The sequence below is a fragment of the Coffea arabica genome, chromosome 6e (assembly GCF_036785885.1).
Source record: "Coffea arabica cultivar ET-39 chromosome 6e, Coffea Arabica ET-39 HiFi, whole genome shotgun sequence".
Classification (NCBI taxonomy): Eukaryota; Viridiplantae; Streptophyta; class Magnoliopsida; order Gentianales; family Rubiaceae; genus Coffea; species Coffea arabica.
In genome coordinates, this window is record NC_092321.1 from 46,610,858 (window position 1) to 46,623,999 (window position 13,142).

Consider the following 13,142-nt stretch of genomic DNA (forward strand, 5'->3'; position numbering starts at 1 on the left):
TGCTGTCCGAACTTTGAAAGGACTTGATTGCATTGAGTTTGTGATCTAAGACTTGGATTTGAGCAAGACAATGATATATGATGGTTGGTTCCTGAGCCGTGGAGGTGAGTGACCCCAAACTATTTCCAAAGCTACTTATGAACTGTTTTCTTGCATTATTTACTCGATTGCATATTATTTACTCGATTGCATTAGTTCCTTGTTGGTTGTATTTTCTTGACTTCATGACTTGTATTATTATTTGATAACGTGTTAAGTGTTTTCAATGATTTCCAAAACGAATTTTCAAAGCGAGTGTGTACTTTATCACACTCGGCCTAAATGATTGTGAAATTTTCAATGATTGAACGATTGAAATGTTATTTGCGCATGAATGTAAGCCTTTTGGCTAAACTGGCCACTGCCCCTTGTTACCGGTCGTCTCGAGCCAGTAGCGGACTCGGTCGGGCGACTAGGGACTTGGGTGAACGTTTCGATATATTCGAGTATTACCTTGTAGGTTGGTGGAGGTTGGTGGAGCCTGGTCAATGTCCAGGAAAGGTTGAATGGACGAACGAACGAACGAGGGTTTTATTGATAAATGAAAAATGCATTTTCAAATGAATGAAGGGAAGGGGAATGACAGGAGAACGAACGAAGGAACGAATGAACGAACGAACGTATCCTTTTCATGTATGGTTTCTTGTAAATGTTGTAATTGTTTCTTGACTTATCATTTGATTTATGACATCATTGAAATGAACTATTGTGAAACCGATTTGATTACTGATTTTACTGGTTACTCGCTGAGCTTTTAGCTCACCCCAAAACTATTTTTTTCCCCTCCACAGGGATCAAGGCGAAGGAAGGACTTATAGTATTTATTCACGTGACTGAATAGCTGATATCTTGTATAGTTTGGATTTGGAATCATTTGATGTATAGTTGGGAATCGTTTCCGCTTCGCTCGTGACATGTAATTATTGGAGAATTGGATGTATATTTGAGATTTATATCTTGCAATTTAATTTGAGGACTGTAGTGAGCGACTGAGTCCCGGCGAGAGCTGGGCAGGCGGCCCGCCGAACCCTGGGGTACGCCCTAGGGGGAGGTGGGGCCGTCACAGGTGGTATCAGAGCCATATGCCGACGGTTGGGACTCTACGTCCTTTTACTGGAAAAGCCCCGAGCCTCTCGTTCGTGAAGAGTCACGAAGCGAAACTCTCCGTAGGTGATGCCCGCGTGCGGGTGGCAAACAGATAGGTACCTTGTGTTGTGACCCTGAGAACTGTCACAGTTGGTATCAGAGCTTAGGCTTCAGATCTCTGTAGTGTATCCTAGGCTTGAAGTTTAGGATGCCGGACTGTGGGTCTGGTTTGAAATGTATGTGATCCCTTGTAGGAATGAAAATCCGACAAGTGGGATTAGAGTAACTCCTAATGCTTGAGTGGAAATGCTCGAGTGACTCTTGAGGGATATTTGATCTGATTAGTACAAGTGGAATGTCGAGGACGACATTCTTTTAAGGAGGGGAGATTGTGACGCCCCGAAAGCATGAGTGCGAGAACCCGAAAATTTTCTAAGTTTCTAGGGTTTATTTTATTGATCGCCCACCTTTTTGACAATTTGTTTATTAGAAAATTTTCCCAGATAATTTTATTGAGCAAAGATAGTTTGTTGGAATTTTGTATTAAGTGATATTATTTTACAATGTGTTAAGATATTTGTATTGGAGAGACAAAAAGATAAGATTAAAACCCTAAAGGACCATTTGTCACAAAACCATTGGACCTTGACTTTTGACCAAGACTTTTCTAACTTTACTAAAACCAATTTGGACCCAATTTCTCTCCATTTTAGCTTGTCTTGGACGAAATTTTGAGAGAAAAAGAGAGAGAAAATCCATCATCTTGCACTTCAATTTCTTGTCCAAATCTTGAGTTCCAACCGATTAAATTGCAAATCACTCCATAAAACTTGCTAGCTAAGGAAGATTGAAGCTCTTGGTGGAGTTGTTTTGGAAGAAAAATCCCTAAGTCATCACCTTTCTTGATATTTGAAGGTATCATGTCTAGCCATCCTTTCTTTGTTCTTGATTATGCTAAATTAGAGACTTGTGATGGCTAAAGAGACGGTTTGATGGATTATATTTTGAGTTGTGGTTGGATGGATGAACTTTTATTATTTTTGGGGATTTTTCTGTTTTAATATGAGTATGATTATGTGGTTATGTATGATGATTGGAAATGATGTTTAATGACTCTGGGAGGTGGAAAAAGTGATTAATTGCAACCAATTTCTGGTTTGAAAGAAATTTCAGAAAACTAGGGTTCTTGAAGGAGTATTCTGTCTGAATTTTTAGGTCCAAGATAGAGGCGGAACCCAATGCAATCAAGTCCAAGTCTTAGATCACAAACCCAATGCAATCAAGTCCTTTCAAAGTTCGGACAGCACTTCCCCTGAATTTGCTTACTTTTCCAGCCATCATGGCTTCATTATTCTTCTCATTCAAACCCAAAGGTACACACACAACAACAAGTTCATCCAACAGCCAAAGTACTTGTGAAATGTTTCTTGCATTATGTACTCGATTGCATATCATGCGTGCTTGCATTTGAGTTCATGACATGTTTTGGCTTGCATGTGAGTTCATCCATACTATTCCCCTCGACAGGGCTCAAGGCGAAGGCAGGACTTGTTGTGCTTATTCACGTGAATGGATGGCCTTTATGTTGTACAATTTGGATTTGGAATCATTTTATGTACAGTTGGGAATTGTTTCCGCTGCAATTGTGACATGTAATTATTGGAGACTTGGATGTATATTTGTGGACCATGTGCTGTATCTTTGAGGTTTATTCTTGTAATTTTCTTAATTTCTAGGTTTTAATTTCTTTTAATTATACGTTTTTCCACCTTTTCTTTATTCGAAAAATTGTGCAAATAAATTTTATGAGTAAATATAGCTTTTAAATGATTTTTCTAGTATCGGTTAGTTTTTGAGAAACTAAGAGTATATAATGGACGTGGGACCCACTAGTGCGAAAAGTTCGGGAAAATTCGGTCAATTAGGTTAAATTCCGGATACTGTGTGAAATTTATCGGGTGTTAAGAGATAAGTAGAGGATGTGAAGTGATTGATGTGAGAGGAAAAAGAAAAGATAGGATTGCATTAATGGAGGTGACAAGTGTCACCATTGTATTGGAAATAGCTTATGACTTATTATTCATTTTCTTGACTTTTGACCAATTGCTTAAATATCTCAAAAAAAATCACACAAAATTCATTCTTGTCTTCAACCTCTTGGCCGATTCTCTCTCTAGCAAAGAAGGAAGAAAAACCTCTTCAAAGTTTGGCAATTATCTAGCTCAAATCCTCCAAAACACTTGCTTGATCTAGTTTCTACTCCATAAAATCCCTCCATTTGGTGCTAGTGAGTGATTTGGTGAAGTTTTTTGGAAAAGCTAAGGTGTCCTACAACTCTCCCTCTCTTGTTTACTAGGTGAGTGGTATATGAACTTTCCCCTACACTTAATGAAGCTAGAGTTGTGCTTAGTGGAAGCTAAAGTGTTGAATTTTGTGATTTAATTCTTGTTTTTGGATGAAATGGTGAAGTTTACAATTTATTGGTGATTTTTCTGGTTTAATATGATCATGATGTTGTGGCCTTGTATGATGATTGGCAATGGCCTATAATGACTCTAGTAGGTATGAATTATTGATAATTGCAACCAATTTTGGGTTTGGATTGAATTTGAGGAAGTTAGGGTTTCATAACCCCCTTTTCTGTCCGGTTTTGTATCATATGGTTAGAGGCCGAATTGGCCTTTGCTTAAAACATGAAAGTTTTAGGTATTTATGTGTTTGAGGATCCTGTAAAATTTCTGGTCATTTGGAGTAGTGTAGAGTGAGATATATCGATTTTACTGTTGCTGTTCTGGGTTGATCAGAATGTGCGAACTGCGTCTGAAATGGGTTGTTTTGGCTGGGATTTTTTTGGATTTTGTTGTTGGTATCTTCTGATGAAATGTAGCTTGATCTCCTAGCTATCATATGCCTTTGGAATTTCTGCATTTGGACCTGTATAGACTGAGTTGTACTGATTACAGCATAGTGTGATTTGTAAACCTGCAATTACGGTTCTGGTTTGGTATTCTGCATATTTGACCTAGTTGTGCTAGGATTTGGACTGAGTGGCCTTCTACATTGTTGTAGCCCTGTCTTTTACATTCGAGATGGTGGGTCTTACACCCTCATCCGATAAGCATAGTGCAATTTGTGCCATTACCGCATAATGAAGGTAAAACTGTTTTTGTTGTTATGGCCAAGATGGCTACATTTCGTGATTTTCTGGCTTGCTATAATGCTTATATATGCATATGAAACCTTATTGGGGTTGTGGTTGGCATGGCTTTATGACGCGTTATCGAGTCTCATTGTACTTGTTTGTGTGTTTTAAGGCTTACTTTTATTGCGGTCATTTCCTAGTTAACTTTTACTTTGGGCCTAGTGAATGGCTTTTGGAAATGAGGTGAATTTTGTGTGAGATGTTGGGACTGATTCGAGGGAATAATGAAGCCTTAATGGCTGGAAAAGTAAGAAATTTAGGGGAAGTGCTGCCCGATTTTCTAGGCCGTTTGGTTCTTTTAAGTTGGATTTGCCTTTTGGTAGAAATAAAAGGGCTTTTGGGTTATTGAACCTAGGTCTTTATGCTATCTTTTTGTTCCCAAAAATCATGTTTTGTACCCTTGCATTAGTAATTATTTGGTGAGGCATACGACTAGTAGTCGAGCCTCATGTGCATTGTGTTTACTCGATTACGGATGTGAAACCTTCAATTGGTTTATTTTGGTTATTTTAGGGTTTCTTGGCGATTAAGGCCAATCTGAAGTAAAAACTTTTGAAGTTGAGCCGGTGAGTGTACCACTCCCCTCCATTGCTGTCTAACTTGATTTCTGCTCTGCAATCTGTTAAATTTGTTTGAGACGAGGGTGTACTTTATCACACTCGTTCTTCTATCTGTTCATATGCCGATTTTGAGTGCCTATCTGAATCTGCCGTCTGAATCTGCTATCTGAATCTGCTATTTTGTATCTGTATCTGAATCCGTTATCTGTGTCTGCATCTGTTCGGATTTCTATGACCTATGAGCTCAATCCTGTGGCTAAGTTATTCGAGTCGGGCCGGCAAGGGCCTGGACGATTAGATAACGAACCACGGTAGTCTGTTCGGGGATTTTTGGGTATTGAGACCCTTGATTCCGGTATACTCGAGTATTACCATTTCTGTTCGGTTACGGTGAGCGGGCCCGGTAAAGGGGTGTTTGGTGGACGGAATTCGGTGTAAAGAGGGGTCTACGGACGTTTTGGTTCTATATACGTTGACGGAGAGTCAACCGGTTTGGATCAAGTACTGCGCTGGAAATTTGGCTCCTGAGAGCTACCCGTATCCTTCTGATTTGAATCATTGGTTCCTTTGCTTTACATCTGGCATGTGTATCTGATTTGTTAAATGTGAAATGCCATGATTTTTCTGCTATATGTTTGGTACCTCATTGAGCGCAAGCTCACCCCTTTCTGTTCCTTTTTGTTTTCCTTACAGGAAAATAAACCCTTTTGGTCTGGATTTGACAAATGGCTGCCAAATTGAGCTAGTGGAACATATCTTTTGTATAGCTCATGTATTAAAACCCTAAGTGTACTTTTGGGATGTTTTCTCTTTTGATTTGGCAAACCGTGTATATGTATTAACTTTTGAAAACTTTTGTATGTCATTTTGGATTGAAATTTTGGATTGTAATCGCTAAAGTTCAGATGTGAATGTTTGCGTGCTTTTCGGTTGGGTTCTGACGGGTCGGTTACTATCATGGCCGACTCCAGATTTCATTTTTATATTTTTGGGTTATTTTTCCATTTTGACTTGTTTACGCTCGTTTGTAAGTTCCGGATCGCAATAGATAGTTCTAGTCTGCATCGTTAGTCCTGGCGAGAGCTGGGCAGGCAGCCCGCTAACCCCTTTGGTTCGCCTTAGGGGAAAGTGGGACTGTTACAAGTGGTATCAGAGCCATATGCCGACGGTTGGGACTCTACGTCCTTTTACTGGAAAAGCCCCGAGCCTCTCGTTCGTGAAGAGTCACGAAGCGAAACTCTCCGTCGGGGATGCCCGCGTGCGGGTGGCAAGCTGATAGGTACCCCGTGATGTGACCCTGAGAACTGTTACAAGTGGTATCAGAGCCACTTCGCGTGGTCTCTGCGCGGAGTGAGACTGGGCCAAGTGGTGTTGTGGTCCTAATTTCATGAATATGTCTAAGTGCTCGTTTGAGCATAAGTTATGAACCGGGCATGTGATAAGTGTATGAATCATTATCATGGGACTCGAGGAAGCTAGGTATGTATGTCGGGTAGGAATCTTTAATAAGGATGGTTTGCTCTTGGGACCGGCCGGCTCGAGTTGTGAATTATCTTAGATGGGATTCTTGCGCCCGGATACGAAAGATATGAGGTCCTAGGTTAGAAAGGATTTGGTGAACTAGAAAGGCCATTCCTCGGTGGATCGTTTATGTTTGTACTTGACTTAACTGGCTGTATATATGATAAGGAATTTCGAGGACGAAATTCTTTTAAGGGGGAGAGAGTGTGAGGACCCGTAATTTTCTTAATTTCTAGGTTTTAATTTCTTTTAATTATACGTTTTTCCACCTTTTCTTTATTCGAAAAATTGTGCAAATAAATTTTATGAGTAAATATAGCTTTTAAATGATTTTTCTAGTATCGGTTAGTTTTTGAGAAACTAAGAGTATATAATGGACGTGGGACCCACTAGTGCGAAAAGTTCGGGAAAATTCGGTCAATTAGGTTAAATTCCGGATACTGTGTGAAATTTATCGGGTGTTAAGAGATAAGTAGAGGATGTGAAGTGATTGATGTGAGAGGAAAAAGAAAAGATAGGATTGCATTAATGGAGGTGACAAGTGTCACCATTGTATTGGAAATAGCTTATGACTTATTATTCATTTTCTTGACTTTTGACCAATTGCTTAAATATCTCAAAAAAAATCACACAAAATTCATTCTTGTCTTCAACCTCTTGGCCGATTCTCTCTCTAGCAAAGAAGGAAGAAAAACCTCTTCAAAGTTCGGCAATTATCTAGCTCAAATCCTCCAAAACACTTGCTTGATCTAGTTTCTACTCCATAAAATCCCTCCATTTGGTGCTAGTGAGTGATTTGGTGAAGTTTTTTGGAAAAGCTAAGGTGTCCTACAACTCTCCCTCTCTTGTTTACTAGGTGAGTGGTATATGAACTTTCCCCTACACTTAATGAAGCTAGAGTTGTGCTTAGTGGAAGCTAAAGTGTTGAATTTTGTGATTTAATTCTTGTTTTTGGATGAAATGGTGAAGTTTACAATTTATTGGTGATTTTTCTGGTTTAATATGATCATGATGTTGTGGCCTTGTATGATGATTGGAAATGGCCTATAATGACTCTAGTAGGTGTGAATTATTGATAATTGCAACCAATTTTGGGTTTGGAAGGAATTTGAGGAAGTTAGGGTTTCATAACCCCCTTTTCTGTCCGGTTTTGTATCATATGGTTAGAGGCCGAATTGGCCTTTACTTAAAACATAAAAGTTTTAGGTATTGATGTGTTTGAGGTTCCTGTAAAATTTCTGGTCATTTGGAGTAGTGTAGAGTGAGATATATCGATTTTACTGTTGCTGTTCTGGGTTGATCAGAATGTGCGAACTGCGTCTGAAATGGGTTGTTTTGGCTGGGATTTTTTTGGATTTTGTTGTTGGTATCTTCTGATGAAATGTATCTTGATCTCCTAGCTATCATATGCCTTTGGAATTTCTGCATTTGGACCTGTATAGACTGAGTTGTACTGATTACAGCATAGTGTGATTTGTAAACCTGCAATTACGGTTCTGGTTTGGTATTCTGCATATTTGACCTAGTTGTGCTAGGATTTGGACTGAGTGGCCTTCTACATTGTTGTAGCCCTGTCTTTTACGTTCGAGATGGTGGGTCTTACACCCTCATCCGATAAGCATAGTGCAATTTGTGCCATTACCGCATAATGAAGGTAAAACTGTTTTTGTTGTTATGGCCAAGATGGCTACATTTCCTGATTTTCTGGCTTGCTATAATGCTTATATATGCATATGAAACCTTATTGGGGTTGTGGTTGGCATGGCTTTATGACGCGTTATCGAGTCTCATTGTACTTGTTTGTGTGTTTTAAGGCTTACTTTTATTCCGGTCATTTCCGAGTTAACTTTTACTTTGGGCCTAGTGAATGGCTTTTGGAAATGAGGTGAATTTTGTGTGAGATGTTGGGACTGATTCGAGGGAATAATGAAGCCTTAATGGCTGGAAAAGTAAGAAATTTAGGGGAAGTGCTGCCCGATTTTCTAGGCCGTTTGGTTCTTTTAAGTTGGATTTGCCTTTTGGTAGAAATAAAAGGGCTTTTGGGTTATTGAACCTAGGTCTTTATGCTATCTTTTTGTTCCCAAAAATCATGTTTTGTACCCTTGCATTAGTAATTATTTGGCGAGGCATACGACTAGTAGTCGAGCCTCATGTGCATTGTGTTTACTCGATTACGGATGTGAAACCTTCAATTGGTTTATTTTGGTTATTTTAGGGTTTCTTGGCGATTAAGGCCAATCTGAAGTAAAAACTTTTGAAGTTGAGCCGGTGAGTGTACCACTCCCCTCCATTGCTGTCTAACTTGATTTCTGCTCTGCAATCTGTTAAATTTGTTTGAGACGAGGGTGTACTTTATCACACTCGTTCTTCTATCTGTTCATATGCCAATTTTGAGTGCCTATCTGAATCTGCCGTCTGAATCTGCTATCTGAATCTGCTATTTTGTATCTGTATCTGAATCCGTTATCTGTGTCTGCATCTGTTCGGATTTCTATGACCTATGAGCTCAATCCTGTGGCTAAGTTATTCGAGTCGGGCCGGCAAGGGCCTGGACGATTAGATAACGAACCACGGTAGTCTGTTCGGGGATTTTTGGGTATTGAGACCCTTGATTCCGGTATACTCGAGTATTACCATTTCTGTTCGGTTACGGTGAGCGGGTCCGGTAAAGGGGTGTTTGGTGGACGGAATTCGGTGTAAAGAGGGGTCTACGGACGTTTTGGTTCTATATACGTTGACGGAGAGTCAACCGGTTTGGATCAAGTACTGCGCTGGAAATTTGGCTCCTGAGAGCTACCCGTATCCTTCTGATTTGAATCATTGGTTCCTTTGCTTTACATCTGGCATGTGTATCTGATTTGTTAAATGTGAAATGCCATGATTTTTCTGCTATATGTTTGGTACCTCATTGAGCGCAAGCTCACCCCTTTCTGTTCCTTTTTGTTTTCCTTACAGGAAAATAAACCCTTTTGGTCTGGATTTGACAAATGGCTGCCAAATTGAGCTAGTTGAACATATCTTTTGTATAGCTCATGAATTAAAACCCTAAGTGTACTTTTGGGGCGTTTTCTCTTTTGATTTGGCAAACCGTGTATATGTATTAACTTTTGAAAACTTTTGTATGTCATTTTGGATTGAAATTTTGGATTGTAATCGCTAAAGTTCAGATGTGAATGTTTGCGTGCTTTTCGGTTGGGTTCTGACGGGTCGGTTACTATCATGGCCGACTCCGGATTTCATTTTTCTTATTTTGGGTTATTTTTCCATTTTGACTTGTTTACGCTCGTTTGTAAGTTCCGGATCGCAATAGATAGTTCTAGTCTGCATCGTTAGTCCTGGCGAGAGCTGGGCAGGCAGCCCGCTAACCCCTTTGGTTCGCCTTAGGGGAAAGTGGGGCTGTTACAGAATTGGCCTTTGCTTAAAACATGAAAGTTGTAGGGAATGACATTTTAAAGGTGCCTACAAAATTTTAGGTCAATCGGAGTAGCGTAGAGTGAGAAAAGTCGAAATTACTATTGCTGTTCTGGTTTACCCGAAATTGGGATTTGCGACTGTAATTGGTTGTTTTGGCTGGAATTGATTCCGAATTGGTTGTTGAGGCCTTCTGATAAAATTTAGCCCTGTTTCTTGGATTTCAGCTGGTTTTGGAATTTCTGGATTTGGACTTGTAGAGCCTGAGTTATGATGTTTCCGCTAGAATGTGTTTTGGTGAATCTGTTTTACGTTGTTGATGTAGTATCTTGCATTTTTGACCTGTTTGTACTGAAAACTGTGTTGAGTGACCTTCTGTAATATTGTACCCCTATCTCTTAGCTTCGAAACGGTGGGTCTTGCACCTTCATCCGACAATCGTAGTACCTTTGGTGCCATTACCGCAAAATGACGTCAAAACTGTTTTTCTGGTTTTGAGCTTAACTTTCATTTCCGGACTTTTCCCTAGCTTGACTTGTACTAGTACTACTTGGAACTTGCTGAATGGCTATTGGATGAACTTGTTGTTGTGTGTGTACCTTTGGGTTGGAATGATGAAATAATGAAGCCATGATGGCTGGAAAAGTTAGCAAATTCAGGGGAAGTGCTGTCCGAACTTTGAAGGGATTTGTTTGCATTGAGTTTGTGATCTAAGACTTGGATTTGAGTAAGGCAATGATATATGATGGATGATTTCTGAGCCATGGAGGTGAGTGACCCTAAACTATTTCCAAAGTACTTGTGAAATGTTTCTTGCATTATGTACTCGATTGCATATCATGCGTGCTTGCATGTGAGTTCATGACATGATTTGGCTTCAATGAGTTATGGGAAAGTCTTGTGCTGGACACCAACGTCTCCACTCTGTTTATGGTTCATGTTCATGTTTATCTGGAGCTCAAGAAGGGGCTCCCTCTTAATGTTAATGTTAATGTTAAATGATCTCTTTGAGCATTGGGTGTTCAAGTGCTATGATTTCCCTGGCTCACGAGAGCACTAAACGAACATTTGATCTCTGAATCATGACATCATCGAAATGATCGAAATGCAACATTGTGAAATATATTTGTTTAATGATTTTTCTGGTTACTCGCTGAGCTTCTAGCTCACCCCAAAAATATTTTATTCCCCTCCACAGGGCTCGTGGCGAAGGAAGGAATTGTAGTACTTGTTCACGTGACTGGATGGCATATATCTTGTATAATTTGGATTTGGAATCATTTTATGTATAGTTGAGAATCGTTTCCGCTTCGCTTGTGACATGTAATTATGGGAGACTTGGATGTATATTTGTGGACCATGTGATGTATATTTGAGTTTTATCTTGTAATTTGTTTGAGGAATGTAGTGAACGACTGAGTCCCGGCGAGAGCTGGGCAGGCGGCCCGCCGAACCCTCTGGTTCGCCTTAGGGGGAGGTGGGGCTGTCACAGTTGGTATCAGAGCTTAGGCTTCAGATCTCTGTAGTGTATCCTAGGCTTGAAGTTTAGGATGCCGGACTGTGGGTTTGATTGGACTCTTGAGAGATTTTTGCGGGATGTCTTGACTTGATCGGTACAAGAGGGAATGTCGAGGACGACATTCTTTTAAGGAGGGGAGTTTGTGATGCCCCGAAAAAAAATGAGTGTGAGAACCCGGAAATTTTCTAATTTTCTAGGGTTATTTTATTTAATCGCCCGCCTTTTCTACATTTTCTTGATTAGAAAAATTCCCCAGATAAAGTTATGAGCAAAGATAGTTTTAAAATGATTTTTCTAGTATCGGTTAGTTTTTGAGAAATTTAAAGCGTATTTTGGATGCGAGACTCGCAAGTGCGGTAAATGCATTATATTTTTGACAACTTGTTGGAATTTTGTATTAAGTGATATTATTTTACAATGTGTTAAGATATTTGTATTGGAGAGACAAAAAGATAAGATTAAAACCCTAAAGGACCATTTGTCACAAAACCATTGGACCTTGACTTTTGACCAAGACTTTTCTAACTTTACTAAAACCAATTTGGACCCAATTTCTCTCCATTTTAGCTTGTCTTGGACGAAATTTTGAGAGAAAAAGAGAGAGAAAATCCATCATCTTGCACTTCAATTCTTGTCCAAATCTTGAGTTTCAACCGATTAAATTGCAACCCACTCCATAAAACTTGCTAGCTAAGGAAGATTGAAGCTCTTGGTGGAGTTGTTTTGGAAGAAAAATCCCTAAGTCATCACCTTTCTTGATATTTGAAGGTATCATGTCTAGCCATCCTTCCTTTGTTCTTGATTATGTTAAATTAATGACTTGTGATAGCTAAAGAGATGTTTTAGTGGAAAATTTCTGGCTTGAATGCAAAAATTTCCAGTTAGGGTTTCATTTCCCCAATTCTGCTCGGCACTGTAGCACCTAGTTAGAGGCCGAATTGGCCTTAGCACAAAACATAAAAAGTTGTAAATAATGATGTTTTCTAGTTGCCTGAAAATTTTCAGCCCAATCCGAGGTGGGTAGCCTGAGATAAGACGGAAATACCCAGACTGGTCTAGGTAGGAGTTCAGTGAACAGGGTTGTCTTTTCACCCAATCTGATCGTGACTTTTCACCATGATCCTTACCGAATTAGATTTTGGCCAAAACATGAAAGTTGTAACCAAGGGTATAAACTAGTCGCCTACAAAAGTTCAGCTTGATCCGACCACTGTAGCATGTGAAATGACCGAAATACCCTTGATTGTCCATGAAACCTGTTTCGCGCCCAGAATTCTGTTTTCGTGTAGTTTTCCATTTTTTATCCTGAAAATACATGATTTGGCCTTGGGTTAAAACATGAAAGTTGTAGAGAATGATATTTTAGATATGTCTACAAAATTTCAGGTCACTTGGAGCAACGTAGCTTGTGAAAAGACTGAATTACCCCTGCTGCCCTGTTTCTACCCGAATTTGATAATTGCGTCTGTAATTGGTTATTTTCGTTGGGAATTCTTCGGAATTGGTTGTTGAGGTCTTCTGATGAAATGTAGCCTTGTATCGTAGATTTCGGATGGCTTTGGAATCACTTGATTTGGACTTAGGCAACCTGACTTATGATGTTTGAACCAGAATACGGTTTGTGAACCCGTTGTTTACGGTTCTGGTGTAGTAGATTGCATTTTTGACCTGGTTACACTCAAAACTGGACTGAGTAGCCTTCTTCAACATTGTAGCCCTATCTCTTAGCTTCGAAACAGTGCATCTTGTACCTCCATCTGATAATTGTAGTGCCAATGGTGCTGAAACCGCAAACGGATGTCAA